A 27,779-nucleotide genomic window follows, 5' to 3' on the forward strand; every position below is an offset into this window, starting at 1 on the left:
TGCTAAAATGGAAGTCTGCTGTAAGTACAATGAGGGATAGTCATGTGGGAAGCATCACTGTAGGACACTTAGAACAGCTGTCTTGGTTCTTGGTTCCCCTGTAGCTAACTAGAATAGAGATCTTAGATACTGCACCTCCATGTGAAACAGACAACCTGTCCATTGTTCAAGTGAAATGAGAAGCCACCCTGATATCTGCAATCTCAATAGGATCTTATAAACTGCATCCATCATTTTGTTGTTGTTGTTGTTTGTTTGTTTTGTTTTGTTTTGTTTTTTAAATGGGAAACTAAGGACTAGAGATGTAAGGAGTAGAGTGTTAAGAGTACTTTCTGAGCATGCATGAGGCTCTGGGTTACAGCCTCAGTACTAAAAAAAAAGAAAGAAAGAAAGAAAAGAAACTATTACATAAATGCTTCAACTAATGAATCATCAGAGAATAAAGATGAAGAAAGTCAAATCCTGTAGAGAAAATAAAAGTGAACAAAAGTCTTCCTAAATCATTCAGAGAATGTTGGTATGCCATAAAGCCCAGGAGCTATCTTACCCGTAAGATACAAAGGCATTAGGAAGTGCCAAATGATCTCACCTTATGTCAGGAGGGCAGAGAGGGCAAATGCCAGAGAGAAATGCCAGTGAGTCAAGTTTGATCTTATCATCTGCACCCTACTTGCCTCGATTTGTTAGCACCTATACAACCTGGAAAACCTATCTTTTGCTAGATCGCTTGATTACCATTTAGTTTGAGTAAGTTTCAGTATGTTACTTCATCGGGTTTTGGCTTCCTTTGCTCATGGCTCTTTAATTAATTAGTTGATTAGTTTGTCCTTTATTATTCCATCTCATTCTGAAAATGTCTGGAAGTGACTAATTTTCTATTGATTTAATAAGAAACTTTGCCCAATGTTAAAATAATATACATCGATAAGCAGCCGGAGAGAACTTTTCTTTCTGTAGAGGAAAACTTGAAGCCAAATTATACCTGTCTACTTATATGCATGACTAAGATACACATATGATGTATTCCCATGTTGTTTTGCTTAGTCACTCCTCTATTCTCCAGAAGCAGGTTGGCAACAACTACAGTGTGGCACTGTAATTAGTTCTTTACATATGTGACTTATTCCAATGGTTCTCAAATTTTAATGTGCATGTCATTATAATTATCCAGAGGGCAGGGACTTGTTAAAAGACAGCTTCCAAGAGTTTCTGATTCAGTATGTCTTTGTGTAGCACCAAAATTTGTTTTTCTAATACAGTCCAGAGTGATGCTGATGGTGCTGATTTGTGATCATATTTTGATAACCACTGTCCTACACCATCCCTAGTAGCTGCCTCAATGATGACAACTAAGTCTTACCTCTTCACAGAACCTTTTAGAAAATGTTCAATAAATATTGAAAATATTGCCTAGTGTGGTGGCACACACCTGTAATCCCAATGGCTCAGGGACGGGGCGGGTGCAGAAGAAGGAGGATCACAAGTTCAAAGCCAGCCTCCGCAAAATCAAGATGCTAAATAACTTAGTGAGACCCTATCTCTAAATAAAAATACAAAATAGAACTGAGAATGTAGCTTAGTGGTCAAGTGCCCCGAGTTCAATCCCTGGTTCCCCCCAAAAGATAGATAGATGATAGATAGATAGATAGATAGATAGATAGATAGAAAATATTATTAAGTGGGCAAATGATTGTACATGGTTCAGTCCCCAAGAAAGAAAGAATTAATAGCTCCTGACCCCACTTCTCAAAATGTTAGCCTTTGAAAAACTCTAAGTTAGGATGAGCCTGGGGCAAAACCACAGTGATAGATGGAAGCCTGGGAGTAGAAATGTCAAACAACATTTTAAGCCTTCGGTTTCCCCAGTGATAGACAAATGAGTGTCATATAAATCCCTGGCCAGATTCAAAATATATTACTATAGGGCAGGTTATGAAAACCTAGAGGAGGAGGCAGCCATCCAAAGAATCAATGGGTCAGTTCCTCATGGGTAAAATTAAAGGCAAATGGCAGCATTGTTTTCTTGTTATTTACAGGGTATATGGGGGGAATACCAAAGCATGGACTCTCTGGGATCACAAAATGGCCTTACCTGTCTTTGTTCAACACTGAAAAAGGTAAATTAGATACCCAGAAAAATTATGCAGATTAGTAAGGGCCTAGACAAATATATTGATGTGAGCCTGAAAGATGGTTTCTGGTGGTGTGGAGAAGGGGGGTACCCCTCAGTACTTAGGCATAAATGCTGGTTTTCATCAAGAGTTTGGATGATGTCATAGAGGGTAGGCCACCTAAATTGCAGATGAGTCAAAAGTAGGGAAAAAGCAAGCGATTTTAAAGAAACCATATGGCAGTATCTAGATAATCTGAGAGCGTGAACTAAAGCAAAGATGATATTGAATAGGTTTTATATTTGGGAAGTGTAGGTCCAAAGACTAAATTACATAGACACTAGATTCAATAATGCTGTTCATGAGAAAGACTGATAATCAGCAATACATTCAATAGGAGTCAAAATATATTTAACCACATTTTAATACATATATATGAATGTATACATGAATATATATAAGATTATATATATCAATAATATATACAAATATTATACATACATAGGCTATATATATCGAAATATATAAAACTATTTATGCCTTAGCTATGCATATAACTACACATGTATGACATATGTGTGCATCCCATTTTTTACCCAGTTATTCATGAAAAACCACTCATTAAAATGCACAACAAAGCCCCATCATAACACAGTGAAAAGGGTAAAAATATTTAATCGCATAAAATGCAAAGTTGCCTTGTTAGACCAATGAAACAATCCAGACAGATCAGCTCAGCTAATCCATTGGGCAATTCTGGTAAGTCTGGGCATGCAATTAAAACATGTAAATCCCAGCTGTGGTAGCAAGTTACCAGGCCTGGTTTATGTGCCCTTTTGGTTGTCCACTGTGGCTTACAGATCCATCAGGACATTTGGGATCCTAGAATTTACAGAGAATTCCAGCACAGCAACAGTTATTTTAGACATCTCCTGATTAGTTGGCACCCATTTCATTGGCCCTATTAGAAAAAATAATTGGAGCTCCATTCTTTGCCTTTACTATCCTGAGTCCAACATGTTCCTCCTGGATATGGTTTGGATATCGTTTAAACGTCTCCAAAGGTTCATGGGTTAAAAGCTTGGTGCTCAGTGTGGTGATGTTAAGAAATGGTGGGTCCTATAGGAGGGGGAGTCTTAGATCCTTCATGGGAAGTCCCCAGGTCATTTGTGGAGCTGACTTCAGAAGGAATCAATACTGTAGAGTTATTCTTTTTTGGTTGGCGTGGGGGGATACTGGGAACTGAACTCAAGGGCATTCGACCACTGAGCCACATCCCCAGCCCTATTTTGTATTTTATTTAGAGATAGGGTCTCACTGAGTTGCTTAGTGCCTCATTTTTGCTGAGGCTGGCTTTGAACTCTTGATCTTTCTACCTCAGCTTCCTGAGCCACTGGGATTACAGGCATGCACCACTGCATCCTGAGAGAGAGAGGGAGTGGGGGGGGTTAACCCCTTCCCTTACTCTGGCTTCCTGCCTCACCATGTGAACTCTTCCTCTCTCACATACTCCTGCCATCCACCATGAAGTCCTCAACAGACCCAACCAATACTGGTGCTATGTCTTTAAACCTTCAAAATGTGAGCTAAATAAAAATATTTTCTTTACAAAGTTTCTAGCCACAGGTATTACATTATAGCAAGGCAAAATGGACTAATACATTCCCTTTTCAAGTCTGTTCTCACTTGAGAGCAAGGATGGGTACAAGACCATGCCCAACATCAATCCTGTCTTGTCTGCTTTATAACTCCAATGGGAAACAATTATCATGGAGTTTTGTTGCAGACAACAGACTAGGTTTCTGCACACAAAGATAACAAGACATTATCTTTGTCCTCAGGGAGCTTGCAGTCAAATACAAAGATGTACTTACCTTTGAGGAAATTTAATATAATATCTATCTTAATAAGTGTACACAAAGTGTAACAGCAGCAATGCACAACACTTTAATATGACTTAGGAAGTCAAGAAATCTTTATAGAAGAGATATCATTAAAACTCAAAATTAAACATGAGCAGGTGTTTGCTAGAAGATAAATAATCAGATTTATCGAGAAGACAAAGGAAGCAGTAAAGCAGGAATAAATTATGGAGGACCTTGAATTCTCACCTACCTTCATTCAAAGGTATTTAAGAATAACAAACAGCAGTAAGGACCGAGTCTAATAACATGTATATAAGTAAGGAGAAGAAATTTATCAATTAAGATACAAATAAACTAACTCGGGCAAATAATACCAGCTGAACATTTGCCTTTGAAAGAACATTCATGCAAATTAAAATAACATATTTCTATCTATATTCACATTCTACAGCTGGTTCTAGGATTAGGGAAATTCAAAGTGGAATATTGCAAGGATGTCAGTACCTGGAATCATCTTACACTGTCTATGGGCATCTTGTCTTTGATAACTCCTTGACTATGGTTAAAAGTAGTTCCTTAGTAAATGAAATTTCTGGACTTCTTCACAGTAGATTCAAGCTATAAGGGATAAGTTCACTTCTGGTTCATCACTTGGATATAATGATTCTTTTTTTCAAAATGCTATCCTTTATACTATTTTTAAAAGCAAGAACACATCCTTTGACTTTCTGTTAATTAGAACAAAAAGACCAATACTGGGTCCTATTCTTAGCATGTTCAATAAAATAAATGAATTCCTTTTTTAATACAACTACAACATCATTGCCAAATTAGCAATAAATACCAGCTTCTACCCTCAGGTGGATTGGCCCCTGCCACTCCTGGCATTGGCTCTGTTCTCTCTCCTATTTACACAGATGAATAATATAGATATCCTCAGCCTTCTTTGCAAGTCAATTAACAGAGTTTAAAAAATCTCATTTTGTTCATTTCAAAACTGTGAAGTCCAAAGCAGGGCAGAGTAGCTCTTGCTAACCTGTTCCAGAGAACCATTAGGCATTTTCCCAGCAGCCTGTGGGGCAACTTCTACTTTTCAGATTTCTCCAGTGATCAAAAGTGAACAGCAAAGTGCTGCCAACCAAAGAAGCATTGCCTAGTAGCCTGGTGTTCTGGGAATTTTTCCAGCCTGTTTTATGGAGACAGCCCAAACACCATAGTGTTCCCAAACACCATAGTGTTCTGACTGGGTCGTCTAAGCCTATAGTAATTTCACACAATTGAATATTATTACCTTGTTAATAAGACTCTCACTATCTCCTTTTTTTTTAATTTTTCCCCTTTCTTCCCTTTCTCCTTTTCTTTGCTTATTCTCTCCCTTCCACATCTCCCATCAATTATCACCTCCAATATTTTGCAATTTTTGGCATGCAGCCTGCTTTCTTCTTGCATACCAGAAGATGATAAGCACCTCAGGAGTTGGCCAAACACTTCATTGAGACCCCACCAGATTGAATATGGGCCAAAACTGCTAAAGGCTGGTTCATTCAGGCAGGAGTTGCCAATATTACTAGTAGAATGCCTAGGTCAAGAAATAAATGCATGAACTTTTATAATTATCAGAAAAAAATAAAACTGGGGCAGACAAAGAGTCATTTCAGTAAAAAAAAATCAGTCATCTGCAAAACTATGAAGTAAAAGATTGCAAATAATATTGAGTAGTTATTCTGACAGCAAATGTGTACAAACATGCAAGCAAAGTATTCAGCACATCATCTGACATTGAATGTATGCTCAGTAAGTGTCAGGATCATAATAATTAACCATCGCTATCACTTCCCTCATCTTCTAGGTATTATCAATATCAAAACTGGCAAAATTTTAATTTGGGGCCTGTTTAGTAAGATTTTATCCAGATATTGGCTAGATGCTGTTTGGTATACACATACTCATACTAAAAGGGCAGGAAATATCCCAGAAGCAGTTTTGTTCACAAACATTCAGAGCATCAAGTATTATACCACCTTTGAGATCCCCAAAAGGATCCAAAGTCCAATAGTCAAAGTCCAGGTTGATTGTAACTCTTCCCCTTGGAATAAAAAATTTATGATTTTATGGTATGTGGGAATATGCTTGTCTGAGAATTGTTCTTCATTTAAAATAAACTTACCTAGAAGTGTTATGCCCTAATTTTAAAAAGCATCAAAAAATATTATTAAATATTTTAAAAATTAATAAAGTGAAATATATCATCTATCCCACCAGCCTAATACACACCTTCCAGCATTTTGGCATACATACTTCCTTTTGAATATTTATACACTTTGTAGATGCCTAAGAGTAATGTGCAGATAGCATGCAATGGTGTTTCACTTGACCTATATATACCACAGTGACTATGGGCAAGTTTTGTCAGCAGAATGCCCAGGTTCAAAGAGTAGCTCTGTTTTCTGTTAGCAAAATCTCTTAACCATCCTGAGTCAAAATTTCCCTTTACATAAAAATGAGGATTTAGTTCTCATGTGTGCTTTATTGTAAGAACTAAGTTAGAAAATTCATGTCCATTGCATCCTATAATGCCAAGGACACAGTATTTAATAAACATTGTACATTTTAAATGGTTGAAGGTAGTCTCTTATCCTTTAACCATTTTGATTGATAATTAACATCCAACAACACATTATAAAAGAGGCTACTGGTAGCCAGATTTCAGATTCATGTCACCATAACCATTAATGGATATATCATTTTTTTAAAGTTTTTTTTTTTTTTGGTGATGTGATCATTGAAAAGTAATGCTATATTGTCATATCGGTTAATATTGCTTTTCAATGTATTCTTACTTCAATTTATTTTTTTAAAAAAAGAATATCATGCTTGCCAGACATCTTCTCCATCTAAGTTCCCCTTCCTCAGGTTGGGGGCACACCTGAATGGTAGAGTACATGTTTAGCATGCACCAAGCCCTGGATTCAATCCCCAGCATCAAATAACAACAACAACAAAAGTAAGCTCTATTTCCTCCACTCCCCACACCTTGCCTCCTGTGCCCAGGGCAATTTAACAGCAGAGAACTGCTGAATACAGCAGGTCTATGCAACCTGACTTTCTCCTGGTAACTGCATCTCACAGAAATCCCAAAACTCAAAGACTGACTCTGATACCCTTTTTTCAGAAGCCCAAGCTACAAATGGTAACTTTTTTTTTCCAATTTAAATTGAATTTACATTTCACTGACACTAATGAGCTGAACATGATTCTCATATGTTTGTTTACTAGTTGTATTTCCTCTTTTGTGAATTGTTTTCTTCCTGTGCCTGGTGCCAATGAATGTGATTGGGCTTTTTTAAAAATTGCAAAGTTATCAACCCTTTATGAAATAGAAACTGAGGTATTCTTTCTGAAATAAGGAAGTTTTATATTTATAAACCCAAATATTTTGGCATTTTTAAATAATTACTTCTTAAATAATTTATAAATTCACAGCTACCTTCTAAATAGACATCTGTTTACTTCTATTTTTTCTGGTTTAACAATGGTTCTATTTTTTTCTCTTCAACTCTTTTACTCCATCTGGAACTTATTTTGGACTATAATGTGAGGTGGGGGAATACATGGATGTCTTCCAAGTTGCTAACCATTTATCCAGTACCATTTTTTACTAAACCTTCTCTTCCTTATTTTATTGACTTTCAATTACTTTAACATATATGATATTTTTATAAATAATAGCATCTATTTCTGAACTATTTATTCTCTTCCATTCAGCTGCATATTTTTATATCAAAACCACAGATTTACTTATTATAAGTTTATAATGTATTTGGTGGTGGTGGGAGTGGAGGTGGTTCTTTTAAACTTACTTTGATAATCTTGGATGTTTATTTTTTCTAAATAAATACTAGAAAAGAATTTTAAACTTCTCCCAAACTCCTATTTTGTTTCAACTTCACAAAACACACAAATGCATGTGAGAATTACATGAAACATAAGTAAATGAGGTTCAATCATCTCTTTCAGAATCATGTTTTGTTCTAGTTTATAGATCTCAATAAGGCTTTTAATTTCTTATATGTTACTTGTATAGATTGTACCTCTATTCATAATTCTCTTTATATATGATTTAGACAACTTTTTAAGATTATTACACTGGGGCCAGGAGTGGTGGCACATGCCTGAAATTCCAGTGGCTTGGGAGGCTGAGACAGGAGGATGGGGATGTTCAAAGCCAGCCTCAGCAACAACAAGGCATCAAGCAACTCAGTGAGACCCTGTCTCTAATTAAAATACAAAATAGGGCTGAGGATGTGGCTCAGTGGTTGAATGCCCCTGAGTTCAATCCCCAGTACACCTCCTCCCCTGCAAAAAGATTATTACATTGGGTTACCAATATTTTATCTTGATAGCTTAACTATAATTTCTTCTTTTAATTATACTTATAGATTTATATTAAATACAATTGTATTCAGTCATGTTAATAATCTTGTATTTCATGTAACTCTTGGAAATTACAACTTTGCTCGGTATTTATAGCTCATGTTTGGTTTCACATTCTACTGGTTGATCAGAAATCCCTAAATAATAATAAAAGTTAATGAGGTAGTGGGATCCTTATTCCCAGTTTTCACCATGGATTAAATACTGGTTGTTGGTTTAAAATAAAGACTTTTTTTTTATTCAAGAAATAGTCTTCTTTTCCTTTTAGTGTTTCATGAAGTTTATCTACAGAAATTGTGAATCTTTCCAGCTACTTTTGACATAAACCTACAATCTCCTTCCAGTTTATTGATTTGCTATTCTCTATGAATAGATTGTATAATACCACATTATGCTTTCTCTCCTGCAATTAAATCTCATGTAGTTGTGGTCAATTATTTCTACTTCACTGCAATCAATGATGGACTTAGAATCCAACATTTTAAACAAATAAAATCTGTTATATCAAACTTTTCCCTAAATGCTTGCTTTATAAACCCATTCACCTTCCTTTACCCATCATATTTGGAAATCCTACTTTGAAAACAAGTGAGCTTGTCTAGCCTGATAGTTGCTGAGAGAGGTCATGCCCTTCATTGGTCATGATTCCCGTGTCCAAAAGCAGTTCAGTTGTTCTCCCTTAATATTTGTTCCAATGTTTCATTAACCGTTAACATGAAAGAATCTTGTAGATCATATTCCATGTTTTGGCCTAGCTGAACCCTCCAATTCAAAATAAGCTTCAACATAGTATGTCATTTATATAATCAGAGTTACATGGCATTTCCCAGAGGACTTATTCTAGTTTTCACCCACAGTTAGCAAACCTTGCTCTCACACTAAAGCACATGAATATTTATAGCTTTAATGCAGGTTTTGTTCTCCTTTGACTAATATTTTTTTAAAAATCTCCAAGATTGAACATATGGGATTTTTCAATATCCTATTATAATTGAAACTGCTATTTGCTATTTGTCCTCAATGTAATAACAATCTGAATGTCCATTAAGTAAAGACTAATATGCAATAGGGGTACCTCTAGTGAGCTAACTACTTAGGCATATTATATGCCTAGTGACCCACATATGTCTGAGATAAAAAAAAATGAAATATTTTCAGTTGTATATTATTATCTAGGTTATTTGCCTTTATTTTAAAAAAGGATGTTTAATATTAATTTTTAAATTGAGAGAAAATTATGAAGCACTCGGAAAAAAATAGAGGCAAATAAAGGACATAAAGTAGGAAGTAAATTTGATCAAAGACAAAACTGGATTTCAAGACAATGGTTCGGCTGCCTGAGTTGAAAGTCTGCCAAAATAAACAGTGAAAAATGAAGAGAAGATTGGATTGATATAATTGTTCTTATCTTGAGGTCCTAAAGTTATTAGAAGTAATAGAAAATATGGAAGATTTTTATTCAGGGTGTAGGAAGACCCTATCTTGTTGATTTGATACTTGACAAAACTTAAGTGTTTCTTTAGAGATCCCAAGTAACATTGTGGAATGTTTCTATTTATCAGAGAACATTTCTAAGATGATTCCTGCAGGACAACTTCCTAATTTCTTTGCATGTTCAGCATTTACAGTGGTTCATGCTTTATTTAGCTTGTTTGTGCTGAGCACTAGCTTTGGGGATATACCCAGGGAAAAAAAGAGTTTGCACTTGGTTCTCATTCACACAGTCTGCTCTTTCCATCCACTGCTCCAACTGTTTCCATTGAGCCACACTGGAGGAAAGTTTAGACACACAGAAAGATATTCCTCTGGAGCTATTTTAAATTGAAAGCTCAACTTTTTAAACTTTTCCTTTTAAACAAGATTTAGTTTTGTATCAACGTTATTGACCAGAGCTACTCCCACTGAAACATCTCACCTCAAACATACAAAAACTTGCTTTAAATTAGTGACTTGCTTTAAAAAGCTTTCAGGTCCTTAGTATTCCATAAAGTGGGAAGAAGGAAGGGGGGGACAGCCAGAGGCGGAGAGACAGAAAGAAACCTAGAGAGGGAGAAACAGACAATGTGTACATGTGTGTATGTGTTATTTGAGACTCCACAGGTAATCATTATATTCTTGTTTATTTAGTCCCCTAGTTTTTCAAAGTTTTTCAAAGATGTTCAGTTTCCCTGATAATAAAAGAAATGCAAATTAAAGCAAGAGTAATATAAATATGTTGCCAAAATTTTAAATGTTTTTATTTTGCCCAAATATGACCAAGGCTTAGAAAAATATGCTGTCACCTACACTATTGGTAGAAGAGCAATTGGTATATTTTTGGAGAGAAATTTAACAATGTCCATCAAAACTAAAAGTGCACAGGCCTGAGCTGATGATACAGCTCAGTGGTACAGCATTTGCCTAGGACATGAGAGGACCTGGGTTCAATCTCCAGCACCACAAACACACACACGGCAAAAAAAGAAATCACAAATTCTCACTTAGTATATTTAATTTCTAGGAATTCTTTTCTATGGAACTTCTCACACGAAAGTGCTAAGATAAATGTCAAAATGTGCACTGTAGCTTTGTTTACCATATAAAATAATTCAAAACAATCTGAATACCTATCAGTTGTAAACTGGTAAGATAAATTATAGTAATGCACATACAAAGGCATGTTACAACTCTCCAAAAAAATGAGAATGGTGGCAGGGCACAATGGTGCATGTCTATAATCCCAGTGGCTCAAGAGGCTGAGCAGAGGATTGTGAGTTCAAAGTCAGCCTCAGCAACTTAGCAAGGCACTAAGCAATGCAGCAAGACCCTGTCTTTAAATAAAATATAAAAAAGGGTTAGGACTGGGTGTAGTGGCACATACCTATAATCCCAGTGACTTGAGAAGTTGAGGAAGGAGGATCATGAGTTCAAAGGCAGCCTCAGCAACTTCGCAAGGCACACAGCAACTCAATGAAATTCTGTATATAACTGAAGTATTAAAAAGGGTTGAGGATGTGCCTCAGTGGTTAAGCACCTCGGGTTCAATCCCTGATATCAAAGATGAATGAATGAATGAATGAATGAATGAATGAATGAATGAATGAATGAATGAAAAGAGTGAGAAAGGCCTATACGTACTACGTGTTGATAAATATGTTCGTAGAAATTTAAAGTCGCTTGCTCAAGTATGGTATAATCTCATTTCCAGAGAAAAAGTGTGTAAGTGTGTGTGTGTGTGTGTGTGTGTGTGTGTGTGTGTATGTAGAAAGTTATCAGAAACATACACAAAGAACTCTTCAAATTTGGCACCTAGCTATGAGGGGTGGTAGAAAGAGGGTGGTCTGAAAAGGTAGAAAAAGAAGTCAGTTTTCACTTTATGCTATTTCCTATTTAATTTTTTTTACCATTTTAAACTAATTTTTTAAATAACTCACTCATTATTCCTTTCTCAAGTTATATAAAATAAAAAGTTTATGACAGATGTGGTATCAGAAAGTACCACTGCCACTATATAATCCTATACATTATGTGTTTAAAAGAAGTTTTGCCGATGTCTGAAACATTTGAATACCTTCTGATCATTTAGAGCTCAAATGATAAGAAATCAACAAGACCTCTGATGCTTAAAATGTGGCTTAGAAAAGCTATTTCATAATGCACTTGGTAATAGATTAGAGTAAAAGGAATAGCCAAGTTATCAATCTCATCCACTCTGTTTAAGTGCAGGAGGTTTCAAAAATAATTTTCAGACAAATTACCTTCTTTACCAATTGCAAATGCTTATTAAAAAAAATGACTGTATCTTCCTCCTATCTGCTTGCACATCACTACCTATCGCTACCATAACCTCCTCAGTTGTCCAATAAGACATCAAGTTGTGGTCATTTCTACATATGTTGCCTGTAGTCAGGGAGTCTTTGATAAATATATAAAAAGGGAACATAGTATTCCATTCCTTTGTTCTTCTGCACACCTGAAGAGAATACTTAAATTTTATCAATACTATTTCCACATATTTTTTTATTATGTGGTCATATAAAAGTGATGGCCCTATAAATTTATTTAAAACCCACTATTTTTCCTTTGTGAGATAGAGCTTTCAGGGCTTAGGTGAATACTGAAAAATCATAAAGCCATGTGAATATAAGTCGATCACAAAAATATAGTTTTTAAACTGGCTTTACTTTTGAAATTTGAAATACATTCCAAAGGCTGCTTGAAGTGAAGTGTAGAAAGAAACTCATATTACTTCATTTAAGCCATATGAAAATTTGTGAATATTTGATCTGTTCACAATTTACAATTGATGTCAACTAAATTAAATCAAAGGAGAAAGGCAGATGAAGTAATATATCAACGAGAAAGAATAAACACAACAGTGATTTAGGTAAAACATGCAGAAATATTTCCTGATATGTAGACCTGTTAAATATTGTACTAGGGAGAATGACAAGGGAAAAAAATCCTCAGCTATGACTTACTAGAACTGGAATGCCTATCCTGGAAACAGAAAGTTGGTATGGTAATCATTTAGAAGAACAAATTAGAAAATGAGTTAACAGCATGTTGATAATGAAATATGTGCTCTATTTCATTAAGAACTAAAATAAAAGCTCAGAAGGCTTCATTCCTTGGAAGAAAGCTAAGCTACTTTTCAAACCTAGCATTGCTGCTAAATAAACATAAACATTTATACAGAACCAAAAAGGAATGGTCCCCGAAATAATTGCCATAGAAAATGAAAGTTCTCCTGAAACCAGGAAAATATGTGTTAACTTGAAGTCTAAGACCACACATAGCTCAGTACACTTCAATAATTGTCTAATGTCCTCTAGGAATTTGTGGCTAATTACAAAAGATGAAAAAAAAAAAAAGAAATGGGTCTAGAGTAATCAATTTGTTTTCTGTTTAAATAACACAATCTATTGGTTTTCAATGTCTCTAACTTGAAAGAATTTTCTTTCCTTTTCTTTAAAAAAAAAAAGGCCTATTCTTTACCATAAAAAATGACAAGCACAAGGTCAAATTCAAAGGTAATCTAATGACATGTCTGACTGTTCTCCTATCTAAATGAAATAAAAAAGACACAGTGTCTTTCATAAAGGACCTAATAGAATAAACCTAGTAAACAGGAAGCCATTTTATTTAGCTTAGCTGATTTGGTCTTGGTTTCAAAGGTGACCAGAAGTCCTTGGTGTGCGGTAAGATGGCAATTAAACTGGTATTATTTGACAGCCTCCAAAATGTCTTCTCTCAAAATATTTGTGTGTGTGTATGTTGTACATAACACATCCTCAAGATTTCTCTCTTCTTTGCTATTAGTCCCATAATGACAGAATTGCCACCACAACCAGAGAAATATAGTGTTACCTTGATTTTCTCTGCAACAGCCCAGAGGCATGCATTGTCTTTGTCCTGGAATCCTGTATTCTAAGTTGTCACCCCTTACAAAAGAATATATTATTGAGGAAATTATGTAATATGTATATACTAAGTTTAAGAGATTCTTGATCAATCCAATGCAAATAATTGGTGCAAATACATGTACATTATATATATATATATATATATGCACATATATTTTATATATTATACATATATCTATACACACACATATATATACATGCATTATATGTATATATATATATATACATACACATACACACATATGTGTGTGTGTGTGTGTGTATATGTATGTGTATATACATATACATACACATGCATTGAATCAATGGTCCTACCACTCCTATGAATGGAAACTTACTTTCAACTCATGCCCTGATAAATCCTGCTTCATCTCTATGGTCCTCAATATTGTCTTTTTCTACATTTTGTCTATAAATATTCACTCATTACTGCCTGAAGACCGCTGAGACCAATGTTTTCACATTACCTTGAAAAGCAGTTAGGCCACAAGTCACAATATCAGAGAAGTTGTGGCTACTTTTTTTTTTTTTGAGTTTAATATAGTCTTATGTTTAAAAGAAGTTGGTTCTTATCTTCAGAATTAACTTCAGCCAATTCTGTTTGTGACTTGAGAACCCATGAAAATTACTCATTCAAAATCTGGTAGTGTTGGAAAGGTCAGTCACTGGAATGGTATATGTTAAAGTATTCAAACATGTGAAATCAATATTAACCAATATTAATTGTTATCATTATTGCTCTCTTGGACCTGCATCAAATATGAAGAATATTTCATTTGCAAACATTTATCTAAAATAATTCAAGAAGCAGGCATGATGACTCACACCTGCAGCTCAGGAAACTGAGGCAGGAGGATCACAAGTTCAGAGGCAGCCTCAGCAACTTAGTAATATACTAACTCAGTGAGACCCTGGCTCTAAATAAAATACAAAAAAAAAAAGGCTGAAGATGTAGCTCAGTGGCTAAGTGCCCCTGGATTCAATCCCTGGCACCAAAAATTAAATTAAATAGAATAATTCAAGATTAGGGGTTCAGGTGTAACTCTGTGATAAAACGCATGCTTAGCATGAATAGGACCTTGGATTTGATCCCCAGCATAACAAAACTTAAAAAATAATAAGTCAAAACCCCAAATTATATCAGCAAAGTGCTTCTGTTCTAAAGAAAAACTTAGATAATAAGAAAAATAAAATATAAATATTAAATTAGCAAATTATCATTTTATTTTTCATGAGTCAGGCACTGTGGTTTTGGCAGGCTGCAGTTTCACAATGATGTAGGTAGTATAGCTTTCTCTCTAGTTATCCTGCCTGGGAATAGAGGTGGCCTCTTGAGTCTATGGATTAGTGTCTTGTGTCAATTCATAAAAATTTTCAGTTCTCTCCAAATAATACCTCTGTCTAATCCTCTCTCAGCTCTCCTCTGGGACACTAGCATGTACTAGAATTCTTCATTCTGTGTTCTATGTCTTTACCTTTTCTTCCATATTTTTCATCTTTATTTCTCTACATTTTTTCTGAATAATTTTTTGACCCATCATTCTCAGTGTTTTGGGACCTGTTAAATGTGTCTTTTGGTTTTTTATTTTGGTTTAAAAAAATTGGTAAGTTTGTGCTTTTCAAATCTTTTAGGTACTATGTCTTCTGTTCCTGACAGCAGTTTTCAAACTTGTATTTTAATCCTTTAGTCATGGCAATAATAGTTTCAGTTTCTCTGACTAATAACTTCAATATCTAAAACCCACAAAACTGTCCCTTCTGAATGATGAATCTCCTAGAACTCACACATACTTTTTTGCTTCTGTATTTATCCATAAGGTTCCCTTGCAGCCTGGCATGAAGGGGCCTTCCTCAAGAGAGAATAGATTTTGATTTTCACCATATACCTATAGGTACTCATTGTCTAAAACCACCTCAAGTCAAGTTCATAGGTTGAAGATCCCTGGACCACCAAAACAATGCACAGTGAAGGCAGCAAGTCTATAAAAATATTATCTACAACTTCTCTGGGATAGGTTGCTTTCCTTTCCTCTTCTGCCCTGATCTCTGACATGCTAAATAGCTCTGGTCTGAGGGTTTGTGCCCCACTCCTCAGTATATGTTAATGTTATAGCTTGATTATATAATCGCATGGTATACTGAGAGTATAGCTTGATGATATTATAATTGATGGCAGTAGGTAGTGGAATCTTTGGAGGTGATTAGGTCTGAGGGCAGAACCTTCATGAATAAGATTTGTGTCTTTATAAAAAAGGCCCAAAGGAGCTCAAGCACAGGTTCTACCACATGAGAATGCAGGCAGAAGTTGTTGTCCATGAGGAAGTGGATCTTTACTAAATGCTGAATTTGCAGGTGCCTCAATCTTGGACTTCCTAGCCTCCATAACTCTGCGGAATACACTTCTGCTGTTTATTAAACACCAATTTGTGGTGTTTTCTCATTGCAGTTTAAACAGACAAAGACACAAATTGCAATTTCCTATGAGAAGAGGATAAAATGGTAGAGATATGATTTCCTACTGGCCCCCTTGTCCTTGGACAATTAGGGTCTCCATGTAGGTAGGAAGGCTTATTACACTTCCTTACCTGGAGCTTTCAAAGAATCTGCCAAAGCAACAACCCTAATTTAACAAGAGCAAAAATGTCCTTGGGGCAAAAGCAAGTTAAAGACCCTGGATCTCCATTTTTGCCTTCACTTTTGTCCTGAAAATCTTACCCTATTGTCACCTTGTGGATGCTCTTAGGAAAAACTTTATAATTCAGCATTCTTGGTTGTTTTCAACAAGAGCAATTCTCTGAATAATGTAATCTGTATTGAACCACTTTGAAACATTCAACAGTGTAAACATCATTGAAAAGAGAGACCCTATAAACAACAGGGACAAGGTCTCTTTCCTAATAGAGATCTAGTGATAGAATCACACCAAAGAAAAGGAAAAAGAAAGCAATTTTGAGCTTAAAAAAAAACTATAAAAACTATAAATGAGTCAATAGATATTAGCACAGGGATATAAAAAGGAGATATTGTGAAATAACTTACTGTTTTAAATTTAAAGGAAATTAAAAATATCAACAATTAGCTAGAAAGGAATTTAAATTAAATTAAATGCCATGTGCCAAATTACTTACGCAAAAAATAATTTAAGGTATAATTAAAAGAGGTATGGATTGGGAATAGAGTTTCAGAGATTGGTTCCGTGTCCCATTTATCTATCTGTTGAATGATCTTGGGAAAGTCATTTAACTTACTAGATATGATTCAGTTCTTAATTAGCTGCACATTTGTTGATCTACAAATGTTAGGCATGGCTGGGAGTAGTCAAGAGAGGTGAGAAAAGAATGATTTCTTACTTCCTGCAATATGACCTGTGGGGGGGGGAGGTGGGGAGTGGAGGGGGGGGAACCTTGATGTACAGAAGTTGATTTCACATCTACTAGTTGAAGCTCTAATCCCAAATCTGTAGATTATTTGACCTTGAGTAACTCAGTAATTCTCTTAACCAAAAGATGTACCATAGGTCGAAGCAGTGATTTTCACAATGGGCTCTCTATGATACTAAATGTTCAGTGGATTCCATCCATCTTCTCTCCCTTGCCTGTACTTTAGGTTCCCCCAAAACAAGGGAGGAGGAGAGTCCTGCAATTTCTTTCTGAAATCAACCAATAGTTGGCTGGTTGGCTGGTTGGTTATGAAAATAATAGAATTATGAAAACTGTGTATGTTTGACTTACTTTCTAGTGACCAAAGAAATATAGGGAATCTTCAGAATTATTGCAAAGGACATGCACCAATATAAGCCATTTGTAGAAATGTTGGTTTTAATGGGGGAGAGAGAGAGAGAGAGAGAGAGAGAGAGAGAGAGAGAGAGAGAGAGAGAGATGGAGACATGGATATGCAATTTTAACATTTAAAGTACAAAAACAAATCATGACCACGAGGGAAAAGTACTAATAAGACCAAGTGCAGTGGCACATACCTGTAATCCCAGCTACTTCAGAGGTTGAAGGAAGAGGATCATAAATTCAAGGCCAGCAAGACCCTGTCTCAAAAATAAAACAAAATACCTACAGGGGTTGCCTAGTATGGACAAGGCCCTGGGTTCAATCAGTAGCACCATAATAATAATGTTACATTTTAAAAATTAAATGCCCCCACCTATCACACTCATTTCAATTTATTATATATTTTCCAAATTTTTTACATAATTATTCCAACAGATTTGTGTAGTTTTTTCATACATAAAGGGAATTAGACTATATATTCCATGCTTGAACATTGCTCTATATATGTATATATTATCTACCTTCCTTTTTAGTGCTGTAAAATATTTCATTACAATTCACTAGAGATGGACATCCATTATATTTTCATGTTCTGTTTTCAATTGTTTACTATTACAAAGATGCTGCCAGAAACTCCTTTTGTATTATTAGTTTTGAATATACAATGGGAGCTGCTGCTTCTGTGTAGTATATTTCCTCAATCAAGAGATCATTCAAATACTCACAGAAATTTTTTTTTTTTTTTTTGTACCAGGGATTGAACTCAGTACTCAACCACTGAGCCACATCCCCAGCCCTAAACCACTGAGCCACATCCCCAGCCCTATTTTCTATTGTATTTAGAGATAGGGTCTCACTGAGTTGCTTAGTGCCTCACCATTACTGAGGCTGGCTTTGAACTCTGGATTCTCCTGCCTCAGCCTCTGGAGCTACTGAGATTACAGGAATGTGCCACTGCGGCCCCGGTCATAGAAATTTTTAACACTTAAAGAAGATTCTCATGCTAAATTATTTGGTAACTACTGAGTCAGAAATTCATTTTAAACTTTAGGTTAGTATTTGCTTTTTTGAAGTACAGTAGGCAATCAAGTTTGTTAACAAATGAGATAAACGAATGCCTTTATCTGGAACTCACCAAAATTGATTCCTTGATTCAGCAAACTCATTTTCTAAGCACTTACTCTGTGCTCGGGACCCGATACAGGAATAAGATGTGGGCACGTGCCTTTAGCACTTGTGGCTGGAAACAGTCGTGTTAACATCAACTGTAACACAATTTAGCAAGTGCTGAAGTAGAAGAGCTGCCCTGTGATTCTGCTGTTTGAATGTAAACACTGAAAATGAGGAACTAGAGTTGCTGCTCTCTCTACCAATGTAGCCATTCTCAGGCCTTTACGGTAAATGATTCCTATAGAAGAAAAAACAAAAATAGAGAATCCGGCAAATAAGCTTCCATTTTCATGTGTCTGTAATCATTTCCTATCTGTGGTTCACATATTTTTTCTCCTAAAACAAAGAAAGGATGTATGTTTCTACTCAGACCTCTGCACCTTCATGTATCTTCATGTGCCCTTTGAACATGGGAGAGGTCTGTCCTTGCAGAAGTCTCCTGGCCATGTTTCCGCTTGCACTTTGCACTCTCTTCAAATCTATGCCATGTTGAACACAACTTAGTGTTGGCTCCCTTTTCTGGAAAGAAGAAATCTAGGAACAAGTATTTATTGTGGTCAAGGAAGCCCCAGAATGCATCTAAAACAAAAATATTAATTGCTACCATTAAATCCTCACCATCAGGATAAGTGCTTTACTTACTGTGCTACATACTTTATGTAGATCATCTTACTTCATTTCCACAGCAATTACTATCCCCAGATTACTCATGAGAAGCACAAAGCATGGCAAAAGGTAACTCACAAAGTCATAGAACTTGCAACCAAGGAACCAAGATTTAAATCCAGGTCTACCAAATTCCACTGTCCACACTTTGATTCACTATACTGCCTCCACAGGAAGAGGTTGTTTTCAAATACAAATAGTGTTGATATCACTAAAGCATGCATAAAAGCACCAAATAAATTTCTCTAGCTCTTCCCACCCCCAACCACACACACACACACACACACACACACACACACACACATAGCAACTCTTTTAAGCTTAAGAAGAAACCTCCTGCCTGGATGCTATAAATAAAAATAAAGTTTATTTCAGGAGGAAGATTTTGAATATATTTGAGATATTTAAGTGTTATACCTGATTCCCATGTAACTTTGCTGCCTTAGGGTCTTTATGGATACTAATTCTCATCTATTTTACCAATTTCTGCTAAATTATGCTGGAGAAGCAAGCTAATACTAACAAAGAAGCTAACTTGACAGATAAAGCCCCAAGGAGGCAAAAAAAAATTTTTTTTATCTATATTAGAGTCGTATTAGTCTAATCCCACATCCCAAAATGCCAGACCTGGATTAACCAATCTCCATTAGATAAGCAGGATATAAATTAGCAATGGAAGACTTGGCCCAACCTCTCTGCTGGAAGCATGTTATTAAGCGACCATGCCCAATAGCATTAGGGAGATACGTATTTGACTATGAACTTGAAATCCAATGGGTAATAGAGTGCCAACTGGCACAGTTTCTCTTTATTAGTTCAGCCTCTCTTTCTTATATAGTATAGTAGGGATAAAACCATACATCTTTCATAGTCAGTCATCTAGTATAGACTATATCTATCGCTGACTTAGAAAATCCTTTGCAAAATCTGGCTCTAATATAACCTATCTCATCTTATTGATTAACATTGTTCTTCTGAAAAAAGAACAAGTGTAACTTTTTGTGTCCCATCCAACCAAATCGTGCTTCAATAAAATTGCTTTCCTCTTTCATTGTTTGTACACATTTTTTTGATTGTCTGATAACATCTGCACATGGGAGTGTAAATTTCAACATTGTTGATGTTTCCAAATAGTTATAAGTTCCAGCTGTTTGTACTTCTCTCTCCGGTGGAGAGCTAACATTACAAAGGAAAAGAAAAAGAAAGAAATATAACTAGTTCCCTGGTTGCTCATTACAGAAGAGATAAATTGTATCATAAAAATTCTATCAGCAATTATATTTTTAACAAATCAGAAATTCTCAGCAAGCAATATTTAACACTCCCAGTTGCCTTTATCATTTGGGTGGGGAAGAGATTGGTGATTACAGCCTGGTCATGTGGAAGGTTCAGATAACAGAGAACACTCCATGCCCCAGAAAAATCTGTGCATATACAGAATTCCATAAGGAGCATGGAAGAACACTTATAAGTAAGCACATGACTTCATAGGCGAAGCCCTCAACAACCAAGCAAGTCCTGGTCCTCTTGATCTCTAAATGAAACCTGCACCATCTCAACTTGGATAAGAAAAGATTGTACAAACTGCCTTTTTCCCTTTCTGATACTCAATTTTTTTTTCTTTTTTCTTTTCTTTTTCTTTTTCTTTTTTTTTTTTTAAGAGATGGAATCTTGCTCTGTTTGGGTCCAGGCTGGCTTCAAACTCCTGGGTTCAAATGATCCTCCTGCCTCATATTAGTTTACGTTGCACTTAACCGCTGAGCCACATCCTCAGCCCTCTTTATATTTTATTTAGAGGCAGGGTCTCACCAAGTTGTTTACGGCCTTACTAAATTGCTGAGGCTGGCTTTGAACTCGTGATCCTCCTTATCAGTCTCCTGAGCCTCTGGGATTTATAGCCATGTGCCATGGTGCCCTGCAGATTGAGCATGATTGCCTTTTAATTTAGCAATGGGAAAGAAGTATCAATGAGAGGTACATGGGAATTAAGAAGTACCAAGATGCTATTATCTACCTCCATCATGTAAGATCATTCTACAATCACCCAGCAAAAGTTTAATAATGAGAAGGGCTGCATCAAATGTATGTGTGAAGATAATACACAAGAAATCAATATGATATGATTAATATAAATCAAGCAATTAAAAATCGAAGTCCTACTACAGCAATACCATTGACTTTCTCTCATTTTGGGAGTGTTTATCAGATAAACAAGCTTGATTTCTATGAAACTTTTTTCAGTCACCTTCAGGAAATGTCTTAGTTGTCTATGAAGTAATTAAGTAGCAGCATCTTCAGCTACCTGCTCAAACTTAATGTGTATTAGAGGATTAACTGTTTAAGGGAATACAACCCTCATAATCATGTCCCATTTTTAACTTTTAAATTTAAAATATTAAACCCAAATGTAAATTATGCTTAAATCCCTAGAAACATTCTCTTCTTGAAGATAATCACTTACTCAGCCATTAAAAAAAATAATAATATGATGATGATGATCAGGCTCTCCCTCTAAAGAATTTAAATAGCAATTGTTTTTAAAATTCCAAGAGAAAAAAAAAGCTAAATAAATAAATTGGATAGGAAATATTTAGTAGATGACACACTTTCCTTCCAAACAGGTAGCCAAATTAGCCTATCTGTGTTTTTCTCTAATTCCTTTGCAATCTAACCTCCCTTCTCCACTGAATACACAGACAACTGTCTCCCTGTACCAGGACAGGTATCTGATAGAATCCTGGCTGTTTATCTTAGCTTGGTGCTTTTCCCACTGAGTATGTCATACACACAGACAGAAGACACAGTGTCTTTGGGAAATTGAGGTCAGGAGGGAATATGCCATTCTGCCTGCCAGGCTCCCTAGTATGTTATTTCACCTGCTGGGCACAGAAACTTCTCTCCAGAGTTCAAAAAAGAAAGTGCTTCCTTGATTAATCACATACGAGTTCCTGCACCCGGGGGGTCACTGGGTGGTGATCCCTTGACACAGACCAAGAGAATCTACCACCTAAAGGTGATACTACTGCTGTATCCATCCACCTTGCATATACTGTTCTAACCTGTGGGCTCTATCCACAGCAGGCTTGTTTTAATAAGATTACAGAAAGGGACTCAACTCAAAACTGCAAAACAGACTGTGAAAAACACAAACTAAAAAAATTCCTCTTGAACTCACTATCTTCCCCTGAAACAAACAAAAAAAATCTTAAGTTTATTTCTTCATAGGTTAATCTCATATTTTCTAATGTTTTCTATTTTTTTAGTTTTATCTTTTATCCATATTTACTCTTTGACATAACCATGAAACATTTTTGCCCACAAAGCATTCTTGTTCTGGAAACTTCTAACATGCCACACACATGCAGCCATCTTTACCTAAACTCACCACCATCTCTTCCAATCACCCATTTAGGCCAGAGACTTGTTTATTTGTTTGGCAAACACTAATTAAACTGCTGTTCCATTCTATGGCAGTCACTATTTTAAATGCCAGAGATTTTTTTTTAATAAGCAAAACAAACAATAATAAAAATTCTTATATTTGTGGAGATTTCAGTGGAATAGAAAAGACACTAATTTTTGCAAATGATCATTTTGTTAAATATGTAATAACTAGAATGAGTACAAAAATGGAAAGTTTTGCTTACTCGAAAGAAAACCTAACCAACAAGACCATTTATTCCAAGGAATCTGGGAAGTGTCCTTGATGAGATGACTTTGATAACAAATGATTAATTCCAGAATAGAAACAATAAAAAACTTCCACAGGGATTTGCATAGGTTTTTCTTTAATGATGATACCTCTAGGTTCCTGTATGAAAGGTAGTGTTATCATCAAGAATTGAATAAGCAGATACTCTTGGAAAGAAAAACAATTTATTTAGAAATTAGCTTTTCCAAGAAAAAAAAAAATGTGCATTTACCTAAGTATCTGCAATTTATGTCTTTATATGTTTTCTGCTTACCTACCATTCTTACATAAGATGACAGGGATGGTAGGGAGGTCAATGTCTTTTATTTTTATCAGATCTCATTATTGTTTCCCACTGGGTAGTTAAATGATCATGGATACAGAATTCATGCCCTACTAGCTCACTCTACAGCACAGTGGAACTATGAGACCTGAAATCAGACGTACAAAATGCCAAGTTCATCGCCACCTCTGACTAGCTGTGAGATCTTAGGCAAGTTCCATCAACTTCAGGACCTCAATCATCTTTGCTTTAAAACAAAAATAATTTTTTATTGTAGAGAAATACTTTGCAATAAACATTATTTAGAATGTCACACATTTTCCCAAAAACTTTTGTTTTAAAGGTTTTTTTTTTTTAATGACTTTTAAAAATCACATTTCACACCTGAAGAGATGAAGGACAGAAAAACTAAGTTACCTGGCTAGGATCATGCAACCATAAGGGAGGCAAAATTCAAACCCAAAACCATGTTCTCAGCCACTGCACTCAGAGGCTGTGACTGCACATAAAGTACTGATTAAAAGGGCTGACCAGGTCTGAGTGTTTAATAATGTAGATTACTCTCAGGTTCCACCATCTGTATGTCCACATTCTTGCAGGTAGTCATCCTCAAATTGCCCTAGATGAATAGTTCTTTCTTTTTTTCATTTCTTATTCTATCATCAAACTAATCATCATCTCTTTCTTTTGTATTCTTACTAATTCCCTCCAACAGATATGTGGCAATTCCTTGTTTTTAATGTAATTATGATACTGTAATAGACAAAGCATGATGACTATATAATACTTAAGAGACTTTTATACCTGAATTGAATGTTAACATGGCTTTTAGCAATGATTCTTGAAGTCATGTTGACATTCTAAGATAATTTTGCAGGAATTCCTCAGTAGTGTTGAAGTTCCATTATAGATTAATCTTTCAATGACTTCTCAACATAGACATTATTATATTAGTTTAGGCCACAGAGTACATATATTGTATTGAATTTTATATCATGTTTCCAAAACAAATCTTTTTTTTCACATATGTGTTTGTGTTTTTGCTTGAGTACCAAAAATTAAACCCAGGGGCACTTTATCACTGAACTACATTCCAAGCCCTTTTTATTTTTTGTTTCAAGATAGTCTCAATAAGTTGCTAAGGCTGACCTTTATTGTGATCCTCCTGCCTCAGCCTCCTGAGTTACAGAGGCTGATGACAGGCATGTGCCAGTGCCCCAGCATTGGCAAGTATTTTTTAAGGAATGCCCACTCTGTGTAGGAAAGCATGTTTTATTTCATTTTCTCAGTGAAACCATCTTTCAATAAGATATTATCACTTATTCAACACCACAAGGAAATTGGAAGAATGAAGTTTTCTTTTGGCATTTGCCAAAGAATCTGTGTTAATTTAGAATTTGTTATATTTCCACACAATCAGAATTATTTGGAGTACTGAACCACACTATCTTATGTATTAAATAAAATATGTCACATTTCAAGACAATAAAGACTGTTTTTATAAAGCCTTTGCAATTTTCCAATACATTTTTTGCAGAGGAGGTACTGGGAATTGAATCCAGGAGAGCTTAACCACTGAGTCATATCCCCAGTCCTTTTTTTTTTTTTTTTTTTTTTTGAGACAGGGTCTCACTAAGTTGCTGAGGCTGACCTCAAATTTGAGATTCTCCTGCCTCAGCCTCCCAAGTCTCTGGGATTACAGGTGTATGCCACCATGTCCAGCTCCTATACATTTCTTAGAAGATAATCTCCTTCTCTCTCTAGCAAAAGCCATTGTGGAATCATGATTATGGCATGTGAGGGAATAGTTCTTGTATAGAATAATTTTATTTCATTTCTTCTTAAAATCCAATAAAACATTATCTCCTCATGAAGTTATAAAATTTTAGTCCTCTTGAAAAAGATTATAATTAATCTGAGGTTTCACACACATATTTAATCTATTAGTAGAAAAATTTCTCATCTGTGCTGTAATTATCTTGAAAAAGTTCAAGCAGAGTCTCTTAACAATCTTTAACCACATATACATGCAACTATTTGGATGACTGCTCTTCACTGAGAGCAGACTAAGAGGAAGTGCACTCCCAGCTGCAGTTTGAAAGATTTAGGCCAGAGAGAATGGCCTCCAGTCAAGGTTTTACATCTTGGGATTGTTTTATCAGCGGAATCACAGACCCTCTGTGTTAAGGGCTTCACAATAGAATTTTCACCTTTCAAATACAATTTAGGTTTAACACTGTTTTGAGATAAGGTGTGAACTGAGTGACATTTTGGAGTCTTTTGATCCTTCACCTTAAAGGTCTGACTACATAATAGCACGGATCTTGAGTACAGAAGTGAAACCAATTTTGCTAAAACATCTGAAATATACTCTTCCTAAATAGTAGCACCTGGTTGTACAGAAAGTCCCAAAGAGTCTTTGCTCCCAGGAGATCCCCAACCCAGTTTTCTGCCACCCAAGAGACTTAGGTAACACGGCTAAGGGCAGAGAAAGACAGCCTTGCATCCGATGTCTGGGCTGCTCTTTAAATAGATCTGCTTCTCTCACTCTCCTCCCATCTAAAGTTTTGAATACAATGCAATTTCAACTATTGCCATCAATATTTTTCTGTTAATTAAAAATAACAAATGACACTATTGTCAGAGAGGAGTTGGGCTCTCAGTAGTAGGTACCACCAGAGCCTGGAAATGACTGACTTGGGGGAAAGCAGTGTTCTCCCCAGTCAGCAACATCTGCAATATGAAAAGGGGACTCCGGAGGTTAAAACCAATTTAAACTTGTCAGTCTCTAGGCAAATGCCGCAGAATCTTCAGAAACAGCTTGTGATGAGGGAGTGTTGAATGGTAATAAGTGCAATCAACCTTCCTGTTTGGATCATTGAGAATAACGGGATTTTCGAGTTTTTTTTTTTCTTTTCTTTTTTCTTTCTTTTTTTTTTTTAACTTTTTTATTATTGTTTTGTTTCATTTTGGTTTGATTTGGTTTGAGCTCCCTGTTCCTTGTCTGGCGTCTCTTGCAGAAGTGTGCATTTCTGTGAGAGACATTTCCTCCTGTTTCAGAAACCTTCATAGAAGGGAAGTTCATTGCTACCATCTGTACTTGGTTTAGAAGAGCTTTGATTAATAAGGACCACCCTATTGTTCATTTGTTTGACATGTGGAAATATTTGTAATCTGTTCCTGGTGAGAGAGATTTCAGCAAGGACCCGGTTTGACTTTCCAACCCACATTGCCAATGAAAACCAGCCTCCTGAATCCAGAGGTCAGTGGGGAACAGGCATAGGTGTTTTATCCTCCCCTCACTCCCTCCCCCAAACACCAACACCTGTTAGAAGTGAGGTTGAAACGATCCTGTTGGAACTCCGGGACAGAGACCCAATTCCAACCTGAAAGAGGCTCTGATGTATGGCTTATAATGAGAGCCGGAGACTGCCCACTGTTACACATCATTATCATTCAGATCATGAAAGAAAATGAAATGGTTCAAGCAGATAACAGCTGTTTTTATTCTGCTTTTCAAAGATTCTCTTAAACAACCTGATCTCATGGCTTTTATTTAAGGGTGAACACCCAATTGTAAACATAGGAGCAATGCATTCTCATGATGTCAGTAATAAAAGCATGGATAAAGCAGCATGTGTATTCTGGAAAGCTAACTAACCATTAAAGCCAAGAAACATAGTCTGGCACAAATCTTATTATGTGTCCAAGAGGGCTAGATGGTATGCACATAAGAAAATGTAATGAAACAGCGGGAAGGAAGAAAGAAGGGAGGGGGAGGAGCCGGAGCCGGAGGGTCGGGGCTGCAGTTCCATATCTGTGAGACGTTAGCAAAATTAGAGAAAGGTGAAGCTGCCAAGATCATCTGAGAAAGGGGTTAGCATAGCAAGTAGAAATGAAAGCAATCTTGTTTCTGTTTCTCTGTTGTATTACAGAATCCCTCATTGCAGTTTTATCTATTAGTTATAGACAATGAGGCCATTATACAAGACACACACAGGAAAAAGGAAGAGGCCCAGTTTTCCTTTTATCAGGAGTTCAGATCTCATTTGGGGCGATGTACATCTATTGTGTTTGTAATTGCTGTGATCATTATCATAAGCATTAGGTCTAGCTCGCTGGAGGAATTCCGCAGCACCACACACAGCTCATCAGAATTCTGTGAAAATGAAATTGTTTGCAAGGGAATTTTGACAGAGTAAACCTTACACAAAGCCAATCTGCTAGATATTTCTCATAACTTTTTTACTTTTGCAAAAATGCAGCAAGAATACAAGCAATTTCTCCTAGATGCACTCTAAGATGGCAGTACTCATTTTTTTTTAATGTTTTCTTATTTCGGTATAATAGGTAGCATCCTATATTAATGGGT

This window comes from Urocitellus parryii, chromosome 11 (assembly GCF_045843805.1).
Source record: "Urocitellus parryii isolate mUroPar1 chromosome 11, mUroPar1.hap1, whole genome shotgun sequence".
NCBI classification, from domain to species: Eukaryota; Metazoa; Chordata; class Mammalia; order Rodentia; family Sciuridae; genus Urocitellus; species Urocitellus parryii.